Source organism: Solanum pennellii, chromosome 2, assembly GCF_001406875.1.
Source record: "Solanum pennellii chromosome 2, SPENNV200".
Lineage (NCBI taxonomy): Eukaryota > Viridiplantae > Streptophyta > Magnoliopsida > Solanales > Solanaceae > Solanum > Solanum pennellii.
The window spans coordinates 51285254-51297273 of NC_028638.1; the positions used below are offsets into that span (position 1 = coordinate 51285254).

General features: G+C 32.3%; 2 long non-coding RNA genes across 7 annotated transcripts in view; both read right to left on the minus strand.

Annotated features, from left to right (window-relative positions):
* The window catches only part of LOC107010661, a 51496-nt gene extending 49217 nt beyond the window's left edge, over nucleotides 1-2279 (minus strand). Inside the window, exon 1 of one of the 2 annotated variants that reach the window (XR_001455739.2) lies at nucleotides 1978-2275. This is a non-coding gene — a long non-coding RNA (uncharacterized LOC107010661). Of the gene's footprint in view, nucleotides 1-1977 lie in introns of both variants that reach the window. The other variant, XR_003576782.1, reaches the window with a different exon arrangement.
* A 3719-nt stretch (nucleotides 2280-5998) lies between these two features.
* LOC107010134 lies at nucleotides 5999-9851 on the minus strand. 5 transcript variants are annotated; one of them, XR_003576786.1, is made up of 9 exons: nucleotides 9676-9851; nucleotides 9529-9577; nucleotides 9389-9445; nucleotides 9169-9291; nucleotides 8046-8444; nucleotides 7317-7722; nucleotides 7127-7253; nucleotides 6940-7033; nucleotides 5999-6766 (listed from the first exon to the last, which is right to left on the minus strand). It is a non-coding gene; the product is annotated as an uncharacterized LOC107010134 (long non-coding RNA). The 5 variants fall into 5 exon arrangements; XR_003576788.1 differs by having other exon boundaries at nucleotides 7152-7253; nucleotides 7387-8444; XR_003576785.1 differs by having other exon boundaries at nucleotides 7387-8444.
* Between the last annotated feature and the right edge of the window lie 2169 nt (nucleotides 9852-12020).

The following is a 12020-nucleotide window of genomic DNA, read 5'->3' on the forward strand; positions in this document are numbered from 1 at the left end:
AGAAACATGTCATGGCTGCAAGCATTAGTTACCCATAACAGACAGAGAAAAACCACCAAGAAATGGTACTTCTTCAACAATCTCAGAGACCCACATGAGATGCCATGCCAAAAAACAGTTTTTCAGCTCAAGAGAGAACAGGTTTGATTGCCCTTTTGAGTTATACTGGAAATAGCACTAAAAATAAGAAAAATGGAAGGTCGTGTGTGATTTCACCATAATGGTGGTTTGGTGAAAGAAACAAAATTGAACTCTACAAAGCCAAAACATGATAAGATCAGAAGAGTTGAAATTTGTCGTGGCTACACGCATCAATCAGTCGTGTGAGATGGAGAAGAAACACCATGAGATGGAAATTTAATTCCAATCTCATAGACCCACCTGAAGAGCAAGAAGAATTATTGAACTTCCACAAAAGACAAAACCTCCACATCCTCATGGTTTAATAAACGGAGCAGTGAGAGTAATAAAGAAAAAAGAGGAAGGTCATGTTTAATTTCACGAAAAGGGTGGTTTGGGGAGGGTGGGAAGGAAACTGAATTTTTCTAAGACGAAACACGAACCAACTCAAAAGCTTTGGAATCTGTCCGTGGCTGCAAGCATCAGTTAGCCTTATGATACAGAGAAGATGCACCATGAAATGGAACTTTCTCCTAATTCTCATATACCCACCTGAGGTGCCATGCCAAGCAACAGTATTTCAGCTCAAGAGAGATTTAGATTGTCTTGTTTGAGTTATACAAGAGAGAGTAATAAGAACAAGAAAGAAGATGGTCGTGTAGTTTCACAAAAAGGATGATTTAGCGACAAAAATATTGAACTTGCAACAACCAAACATGATTAGCTCAAAAGCTTTGACACCCAGAATGACTGCGAGCATCGGTCTGTCATGGCTGCAAGCATCAGTAAGCCTTATGAGACAGAGAAAATGCACCATGAAATGGAACTTTCTCCTATATCCCATATACCCACCTTAGCTGCCATGCCAATCAACAGTTTTTCAGCTCAAAGAGAACATGCTAAATTGCTTTTTTTGAGTTATACAAGAGAGAGTAATAAAAGAACAAGAAAAGTAGAAGGTCGTGTAGTTTCACAAAAGGGTGATTTATTGCGACGCCCAAACATGATAGTTCAAAAGCTTTGAAACCCATCATGGCTGCAAGCATCAGTTTGCCTATGAGAAAGAAAAGAAAGACCAAAAAATGAAATTTCTCGAAAAATCTCATAGACCCAAAACATGAAGTGCCATGCCAAATTAACAGTTCTTTAGCTGGACAAGCAACATGTTTGATTGAACATCGACAGATGAAAACCTCTAAATCTTCATTGTGTATAAAACCGAGTAGAGTGAGTATAAAGAATAACAAAAGAGGGAGTGCATGAGTAATATCATGAAAAGGGTGGTTTAGTAAGGGGTGGGAAAGGAACTGATACCACCTTAACATAGCAGGTCCCAATGCCTATAGCAACAGATACCTGGTGGACGGAGAGTGGAAAGTGGAAACTGGGTTAAAGTTCAAACTAGGAGTACACTACTTATAAGAACAACAAACACAAGAACAGCCCTATAAGGAAGCAGCAAACAAAGGAACATGAGAATTCGTTTAAGTGACTCACTGGTCAATTCCTTTTGTGCAAGCAACACACAAATTCACAGGTGCAATTAGTCTAAACAATTAAAAGTTCTCAGCAGCCCACCTCTACTGATCCTCAAAACATTTACAAAATCAAAAAAGATGAACCACATAATTCCATTTTTAAGAAACAATCAAAGTCTTAGACCATGTAAAGGAAAATGGCCACGGAGGGCGCTAACAGAAGTGTCTTCATTTAAAATAATACAAATCACAATTTCTTACTATTAAACTACTTAATTTTATTTTTTAGAGTTGTTCGACTGGGGTCTTCAAGAACAACTACACATCTTTGTAAAAATCATAAAGAACATTGAAATTTAGAAAGGGTAAATTAGTGCACCTTGGTGGCACCAGCCTTGAGGTGCTGTTGAAAACCAACTCCTCAAGAACCTTTGTGCCTCCTTAAATTCACAAGACCCCTCAAAAACCCAGCAACTCCCACGCATTCTTGAAAACTACCATCAAGTTCCTTAACTTCAAGTTCTTGATTTTTTCATTCAAGAATTACAATGTAAATACGCATGCAAGAATTTCAAGAGCATTACCTCCCATTCTTGTATAGGGTTTGGATCGTCAATGTGACAGTTAAGAGCAGCAATCCGCTATGCGCCGGTAGCTTATGAAGTTGTACAATGCGCGTCAGTAGCGTAATTTGTAATCAGAAGAGGTAGCGTGTGAAGATAGGCGGTGTCATTTTATAGCTTTCAAAAGGAACACTTTTCACAAATACGCGGAAAAAATAATTTAGAATATAGTTTTAGTGCAGATTCGAGAAGGTAATAAATTTTTTTAATTTTACTAATAATTCTCTTATATATATCATATATTATTATAAGTGGGAAGCTCTATAGTGAAAAGTTGAATTACCATTTTGCCCTTTTACTAAATTAAGATTTAATTTATTATTTAATTAAATATAAATATTTTAATTACACAATGATATATTTAGAAAAACAATGATAAGATTCCTAAAGTCTTTCTATTACTCCTATTTATTCATGCATCACTTAATTACTGAAGTTGAAAGGTTTTTTCAGTTTTAAATTTTGATGGCACTACTTAACTTACATTAATTACAATGAATATTGTAAATGAAAGATCACTTTTTTGAACTTTCATATGTTACTTCACTCTTTTTAATTAACTTACATTAATTACAATGAATATTGTAAATGAAAAGATCACTTTTTTGAACTTTCATATGTTACTTCACTCTTTTTAATTAACTTGAATTATTTTCATCTTCCACATATTATTGAAATGTATAGATATTTAAGACATAGAGAAAGAAAATAACAACACAAATCAAGAACACTCAAAAGCACAAGAATTCATATTCTAACCTTTTTTTCAAAAATTTTCTTGGTCTTCTCTATTGCATGAAACTATATGATGGCACAGTATGGTTCTAATACATTTGAAAATGCTATGTTAACATTTAGATGAACGTACAATAAATCTATTGAAAGAGTAAGTCACGATTTAGATTACAATTTTTTCCTTGTTCTTCCCGTTTTAGTTTTGTTAATTATGATTCTTCCTTCTATATTAAATGATTTTTTGTTATATTTAGATGATATGTTGATATATTAATAGGAAAAAAAAAGTAAGGTGGACTACAATTTTGAGATATGTTGTTCATAAAAAAAATTATATTTCTTTAATTAATAGTCACTGTATAAAATTAATTTCATTGTATATGTTCTTTTTGGCTATATATAATACAATCCAAATGCATCAATTTTCTTTCTGATATGGTGCCTTCTCTTCAATCTTTTGGTGTTATATTACATTGTTTGATAAGTTCTCATTGTATTTGTCTATTTTTTTCCCTATGGAGGTTGTTTTTGGTTGAAGGGTAAAAAAAGATTTAAATAATAAAGTATAAAATTAGATTATCATTTTATTCTGTGTTAAATTAAAATATTATAAAATATTTATTTATAAATAGTAATCATTCTACATGCCACACTAAATATTAAAATTTTTGGTTATTATGAGATCATTGAGTTAAATCAATATATAAAGACCATAATCAATGCCCAGTTGCCCACTAAAGATTTGCATTGTTATATGATTAAAGTCTTCAAAAGAATGTGTATGTTGTCGCATGTTTTTTTCTTTGTTTATTTTGTATGTGTTTTCTCTCTATAAACTTCTTTAATTTGATTTTCCATAAATTTCTGATTATTTTAATTGTATTTTTATTTAGGCTAAAGTTAATCTTTTGTGACTATATATAATGCAAATTGGCTATTAGTATCTAAAGTTCTATATTTACAGTTGTTGATAAATTTTATACATTAAAATAAGATTCCTCGTTTGATGTTATTGTGATTAAAATTCTTTAATTTGATTTTCCATAAATTTTTTATTGTTTTAATTGTATTTTTATTTAGGCTAAAGTTAATCTTTTGTTACTATCTAAAATTCTAAATTTACAGTTTGTTGATAAATTTTATACATTAAAATAAGATTCTTCATCTGATGTTTTTGTCACAATTTTATAATTTTATTTGTAATTGTTGGATTTTGTTATTCGTTACATGCATGTACACGTAGAATTCTAATTGTTATAATGAAATATAAAAAAAAAATTAACATAGGATACACGTGCAACGCACGTGTGCTGAAACTAGTTATTATATAAGAGACATTATTATTATATAAGAGACAGTTAATGTCGAAGTTTGTATCGACGTGTGTGTTTTAGTGTCTTTTTTAAAAAAAAATTGTTCTATTTTAATTTAATTAGTACATGATTTTTCAAAATAATAAAACTATTTTTAGCTAAGACTTTTAAAATTGACTTGTCTGCTTCAGCGTGTGTTTCTGAAAAAATTCAAAATTTTCTTTCTTTTATTCTACTTTAATTTAATTAGTCTATAATTTTTTTGAAAAATATAGAATTCTTTTTAGCTCAGATTTTTAGAATGCGTCCGGAAAAAAATAAAAATTTATTTCTTTTGTTCTATTTTAATTTAGTTAATGTATAATTTTTTCGTAATTATGAAATCATTTTTAGCTATGACTTTTAAAATCGACGTGCCTCCTTCAGCGTGTTTCGAATTTTTTTTTTTAAAAAAAAAAAGTTATTTCTTTTGTTCTTCTTTAATTTAATTAGTGTATAATCTTTTTCGAAATTATAAAATCTTTTTTAGCTATAACTTTTAGTTTTAAATTCACATTCTTACTTATTGTTCTATTATTTTGAATGTCGATAATATTTGTTTACTACTTTGAGTAAAAAATTTACAGTTGGGACGAAAAATATTTTAATCATGGACATCCTGATGGACCTCTTCAAAATAAATTTGCGCAAACAAAAAATAATTGACCACTTATATATTTTAAAAAATCATATTAAATTTATTCAACTTTTAAATTCTACGTATAACACATAAATTAAAATTAAAAAAAATACTAAAATATTGAACCGATGCTAGCACAAATGCTCTATCTATTAAGTTAAATGTAGTAAAAATATTGTTAGGATAGAGTAGGTAAGTTAGAATTATTTAATTTAGGGCCATTTTATAGGTCTATTAAGAATTTAAAATTTATAATTCAAAAAGTTTTAATCCTAAATTAAGATTACTAATTTATTCTAATATAAATTAAATAGATATTTAAAATAAAATATTCAATTTAAATATTATAACTTATTTTTTTTTTAAATATTTGATTTGATTCATTATTGGGCTTTTCCTTATGAAATGAATTTTTTCTTTAAAGATTTTAACCTTTTGACAATATGTTTAGACAATAAAATTAATGGAAAACCTAGTATATTTTTAGTTTAAAGTCATAAGATTTATTTTTTTAAAACTCCATATCAAGTCAAATTAGATAAACAAATAAAAATAGACAAAATAATAATTTATCTTTATTTGTAAATTCTTTAATTATTTATGATTCATATACAATTTAATTACGTATATTTATAGTTGTTGATCCATAATTAGAATATAATTTTAAAATAATCTAAATAATTTTTTTTAAAGAGATTAAAAAAACATGTATTTTAATAAATTAAAAATTAAACGAGTTTTACTCACATTCCAAGAAGACAACTTCGAATTTATTATCAAATGGATTATGTACAGCTTACTTCCTCTTTGAGCGGGGTGGCTCGACAGTGTTTAAAAAAAAAGAACATGTGTCTTAGGCCTTCAAATTTAAGGAGCCTCATTTTTAATAATAATAGATTATAAGTTACTATTTTTAACAAACATTGAATATTATTTGTAAAAATAGTAAACTTTTCATGAAATTGAAAGAATTATTTGAAGAAATTTGACAAATTTGGAGTACTATATCTCATAAAAAATAATTTAAAATAAGAATGGTTATATTATCGATTGAAAACTAGAAGAAATGAATTATATAAATGTTATTAACAATTCAAGTTTAAAGGCCACTAATATGCTTGAGCCGCTCCTGGACGGTGAGGATTGGCATATATCGATGCTACATTTAATACCATCATTTACATGAAAGGAGAGATACCATATTTTTTACATGAACGGAGAGATATGATATTTACTTTTTTAGAGCAGCAAGGTAGCTTTGGAATTGATCGAAAAATCTGCTCTTTGCAGAAGTAACTATGCATATTGAGTGTTACTCTTCTCCAAAAATGTTAGTATAAACTGCAATATCTCAATAGGGTTTTCTTATGGTGGCTAGTGATATTGCTTACTATTTTTTGAACCGATCTTATCCAGCGATTGATGCTTGTAGTTTCTTTAATTAGTGATTAGAAAATCAATTCAATCAACTATCCTAGCTGCAGGAACATGTGTCACGACCCAAAATCCACCCTAGAGGTGTAACATGGCGTATAAGATCTCGAAAGGTCCTACACAATGGTATCATGGACCAATGAATCACCAACAATATCAAGGACACCAGAGTCCAGAAGTGACATTGAGTATAGTATCCAGATTCTTAAGATTCTTTGTTCCAGAACCGTTCTGCATCTCATAGTGGAGATGGTAAAAGTCCATCATCTTAACCAAGAATATAGAGAAGAAGTCGCACATCCAAGATATAGCTAAGGTGCTCAACTATAATCTCTGGATGGACTATAATCTCTGGACGGAAGTCCCTCCATTTTGTCCCAGAATCTATAAGAAACTTCAAATAAACATAAGCAAAGATGGAATTTGAAAGAGACTGTCCTAGGACACTTGGAAAGAAACATTGTAATCTCTAATGCTTTCACATTATTAATGAGAATGCAGTCTACGATAAATTCAGCTCTTATCCAGGTCAGAAACAAATGGCAGAAATGGTTTACCTTCTTTTGACTCCCACCGCGTAAACTTGTGCAATCCCCTTGAGCTTGTAATTTGCTATTCCAGATGTTAACAAGTTCTATTTTAACACTTGGCCTGAAGAGATCATGTCGAGTGAGTTACTAACATATTTTATTGAAATAATATCAGAAAGAGACCTAACCCTCAGAAGAAACTTGTTAACATTACTTTTCATTAGAGAATACACCCTCACCACATTTTTGTGTGGAAGATTGATCACACTGACGGGATGACAACGGAGGCTCCGAGCGGATAGCTTCTGCAGAACAATGCAGTCTCCATACAGCTCAAGATTCTGCAAAGAACATTAATTAGTTGCACAGAAATCCTGTAATAGTTCATTATTAACAAATATTACCAGCAGGCATGAGCACATCATGGAACAGTCTAAGTATTGTTATTTCCTGCTGCCTTTCTTGAAGACTCACTTGAGGCAAAGAACTTCTTGCGTTTGTAAAATGGAGGAGCTGAATGACTTCTTCTACTCTTCTTCTTCCTTATAAGCTCATCTGTTTTACCTTGACTTCCAGCATCAATCCAATTATAAGAGTCCCCATCCACCCTAGAGGGGACTATAGCTCGTGGTAGCAAATAATTCTTAAGTTTATCTTCACCATGAAAATGCATGTGTGTCAAATCATCTCAATCATAATAGAGTTCAGAAGGACATGACAGGTCATCTATCAGCATCAATCATTTATGAGAGTCCCAATCCACCCTAGAGGCGAGTATAGCTCGTGGTAGCAAATAATTCTGAAGTTTCTCTTCACCATGAAAATACATGCATGTCAAATCATCTCAATCATAATAGAATTCAGAATGACCTGACAGGTCATCTATGCTGGTCATATCCTCTCTAGAAAGAGCATGAAAATTGAGATCAAACTTTGCAGGATTTGGGAGCAAGCAGTCCTCTTTTCCAAATTATTTATGGCAGGGAACAAGAGATTATGTTCTATATTTCCAAACTTATACTGACAACTTCATGTTTAACAGTCAACAGAATTTCAATCCCATTTACATAGATGTAAGGATTAACAACTTGAAACCTGGTCCCAAGCAAAGGATCTCCTGGACTAAAAGATACCTTGTTGTGAAGTTGTGAAGATTTTTCTGAATCTCCTGACAAAAATTTTGACCTCTGCAATACCTTGCTCTGAGTTTTGCACCTGGAGAAGTTTCTCAAAATATATTTCCATGCCTCTAGGAGACTTGTGATTTAAGACATGGTTATCATCATCAACCACTTCAAATTCAACACTCTAATCATCATTCAAGGCGATTTTGTTTATTTCTGTAATTACTTTTTTCAAACATAATGTCTTCATCATTATCAAAAGATGGATCAGGCTTCTGTGCAAAGAACAGCTCCGCATAAATGGTTTCCTTCTCTCATGCAGCAACCTCTCCCTGATCACATTTGGACTGTCATCCTCTCTTAATCTGGCAGCGACAATTGTTTGAGACTCCTCCTCCCATCTTGAACCTGCCAAGCAGTCTGATTTATTACTGGATCTAGCTGAAGCACTGAATTTGTTATCCAGGAGAGAGGGAGAGTAATAAGAATAACGAAAAGAGGAATGTCATGTGTAATTCCATGAAAAGGAGATGTACTTAACTTTTTGAATATATAATATTGCAGAGACAAGTATTGGAGAATGTTAACGCAAGAAGTGTGACAGATGTTGGCTGCTTGTGGATCATTTAAGTTCCCATTTTAACCAAAACATCTAACTTCATGCTCAGTGTTAGGTTTAACTTAAATGAATGTTGCAAAATTTAGTGCAATGGAATTTCTGGTAAATGGCAATTTTATCAAGTCCCATAGACTGGTTGTGTGATGAAAATCTAACCAAAAATCGTAAATTACGTGGTAAATAATCTTGAAGCTTGAAGAATGAATGCTGCAAATCCAACCCCAGTTTTGCATTTGGTCAGCATAGTTGTGTAGTAATTGGTAACCAATTTCAAACATGACCAGCAAGAGTATGGTCAAAGGCTCAAAACCAATGGTACCTATTATAAAGAGTTTCAAGACTTCCCCAAAAGACTCAAAATCAATGTTACGTAATATCAATTAATGTACCAACTCTTGCTCTGGATCAAGATAGGTTGCTGGCCTCATTCTTTCAGACAGGACATGATAATTCAATAAGTTACAGACTCCCAAGTTGAAATGACTCTTCAATGAGTTTTTAGACAATCATTACCTTCCCACACAGTTCTTCCAGACGAACTCGCTCATCTGCCCTGATAGACTGTTGACCTCATTTTTCCAGACAGGACCTGATAATTCTCAGCAGAGACTCAGAGAATGCAAGACCCTCTTTGGACTTCCAGATTACAAATGCAAAACAAAAAATCAATCAAAAGTAAAGTATGTAAATCAATTTCTTTTACGTGTTTGAGTTTGCAGAGAAGTAAAAGTACTTGGGGTGCATTTGCTTCCATCAACTGATTTGTGGTAAAATACATCATGAACAATGACTGCAAAAAGAAAAATCACTAGAAATTTCATTAATAGAAAACAATAGTTAATGCACGTATCAGGTACGCTTATACAGAATTACCTGTTTTACCAACATCTTGTCTACAATCATCAATTCCAAGGTTCAAACACTTGTCGTCCAGTAAACAATGGCAAGAATAAAAACTAGGTTAGTTGTTTTATTGCTATCCTAATGGATACTACCAACTAAACACAAAAGAACTTTTACCTTCAAAACCTTACGATATCCATTTGGCCTCCCATGAATTTTAGTAACAATTTCCAACAAAGAAACGTCAGAAATAGATCTCAGAACCCCTCTTTTAAAGCCAAAGCTTGATGAGAAAGCATGATATCATCTGAATGGTTGTATTTTGATGTTGCTGGTGTAAATTAAGCTTACGAAACCTTAGTTAATGTGAGAAATATATGAGAAAATATTATTGAATTTTGTATCTAAATTGTTACATTGAAACCTATTTATAGACACTACATTTGAATCCTTTTTCAACTAGGATTCCTATTCCTATTCCTACTCTAAGTAGCAAGTACTTATTTCTATTATAACAAAAATGGCCAGACAAAAAGAAATGTTGTTGTGATAAGTTCAACTATTCCTTTCTTAACCTACCTATGGTGCACAAAGTAGAAATTTTGAGCTGGTGATGACCAACATTTCCAGCAAATAACATAGCATGAAGTCATTAGCTTCCTATCCAGTTCATAGCAAAAGGTCTACAGAATCAGATAATGTAATTAGTTGAAACAAAATTCAGTAATCCTAAAAAGTGCAACAATTCTCAAGTTTGGTCTAGTCAAAAACTAAGAGTAACCTAATGCAGTCCTCTGCTTACATGTGGTCCCACCACCTCTACTCATCAATGAAAAATAAGAAAATTTTGTTACTTCCTCAGAGACTCTTCTGGCTTATCCTTAATCCTCTCATTCTAATTTATGATTTCTAGTATTTAATTAAACTGTTAGATGGTTATAGTTTTCCTCTAAGATGTGGATTGTTTCTCGTAAAGTTAGACCATGCTGGCAAGCAACCTTAGTTCAACAGTGTTACCATATTTAATAGGTCAAAGCTGCATTTCCAACCTCCACAGCTGAAGAGTGAAGATCAACCTAAATTTTCTGGTAGGGCTCAATTTTTATCTAACTAACAGCAAATTTTCTTGTGAATTAGATGCTCAGATCGACCAACAAGTTTGAAACTACAGAGAATATGGAGCCACCTCTCTACCCTTCTCCACTTAAATATCAGGTTCATTGTTGACGACAATTGATAGAGGTTCAAACTTGTGACATGATCACAATCCCGTTCTGAGTCCTCATCACTAACCAAAGCCTCGGGATAGTACAACACAAACTGATACTTAAACAAACAATATAAATCCCATGATTGCCCTCAAGGTCTCGGGTGGCAAAAGGTGTAGGATTTGTGGCTTAGGTTAAAAGTTCAAGCCCACACCATAGAACGCGAAGCCCAGTATTTAAGTGGAGAAGGGTAGAGGGACAGACTCATTATCCACTGAGTTTAGAAGGCTGTAATTGGTCCAAAGGGTGGGTCACAAACGGATTTCTCGATTATCAAAAAAATTATACATCCCATGATTGTGAATAGACAAATATTCTTCTCGTGGTGCAGTGGAAAAAACATCACAAACTTATTAACAACCGTGACCTATGTATGCAAAAAGTTTCTATCGGAAATTTAAAGAAATTAGAGAGGAAAAACAAAGTGTAGAAAAGATGACTCATCACATCTCTTTATCCATCAATTTGGGCTGTATACCTTCACTGTCTTCACTGTGTAAACATCAGGACCAGAAAAAGCTTGAATGCAACAACGCTTTTGTTAAAGGAACTCAGGTGAATCCCAAACCCACTGGACAACAGCAGCAAGGAGAAGGAGAAGCACGTGTGAATAGCAGGTCATCTTCACTGCATGCAAATGAACAAAATCTAAGAAACCAGACAGGAAATATCCTTAATTTAGCTAGTGAAAAACAAATTGTCACTACATTTTGCAAAAAGATTACCATATCTTTCTCCCATCAGCAGCACCAGTCCATCTCGTGAGACACCAGATCCCAATAGAAAGTACAACTTCATGTGATGAAGTAAAATAATAAAATTGAGCAGACCTTTCTGCACATCAAAATGCATTATGAAAAGACTACAATCATTTTAGTAGGGTCAATAAGAAGCTTCTAGTTCCAAGACAGGAACAACGTGAGTATAAGAAACAATATGAAATGTGAAAAGCAAAAGAGAACATAAACTTCAAATATTCTCTTTCATTTTCAAGTGACCTATACATATTTTTTTCCTTTCCCCGAGTGTCCAAAAATCACAACCAAATAATTTCTCAAGGCATGCAAGTTGAACCTCAAAAAGACTTTTCACAACAGGTGTAAATGATGTTTTACAAACATACAGCCTCACACTTTTCATTTTCATAAGTTTGTTGGCTTCTCTATCAATGTATAAACCTATTATTTTAAGATTTTAGCATTTCACTAGGTCAAGGTACTAAAATCAAATTTTGAATACGAAGCTACAAGTTCA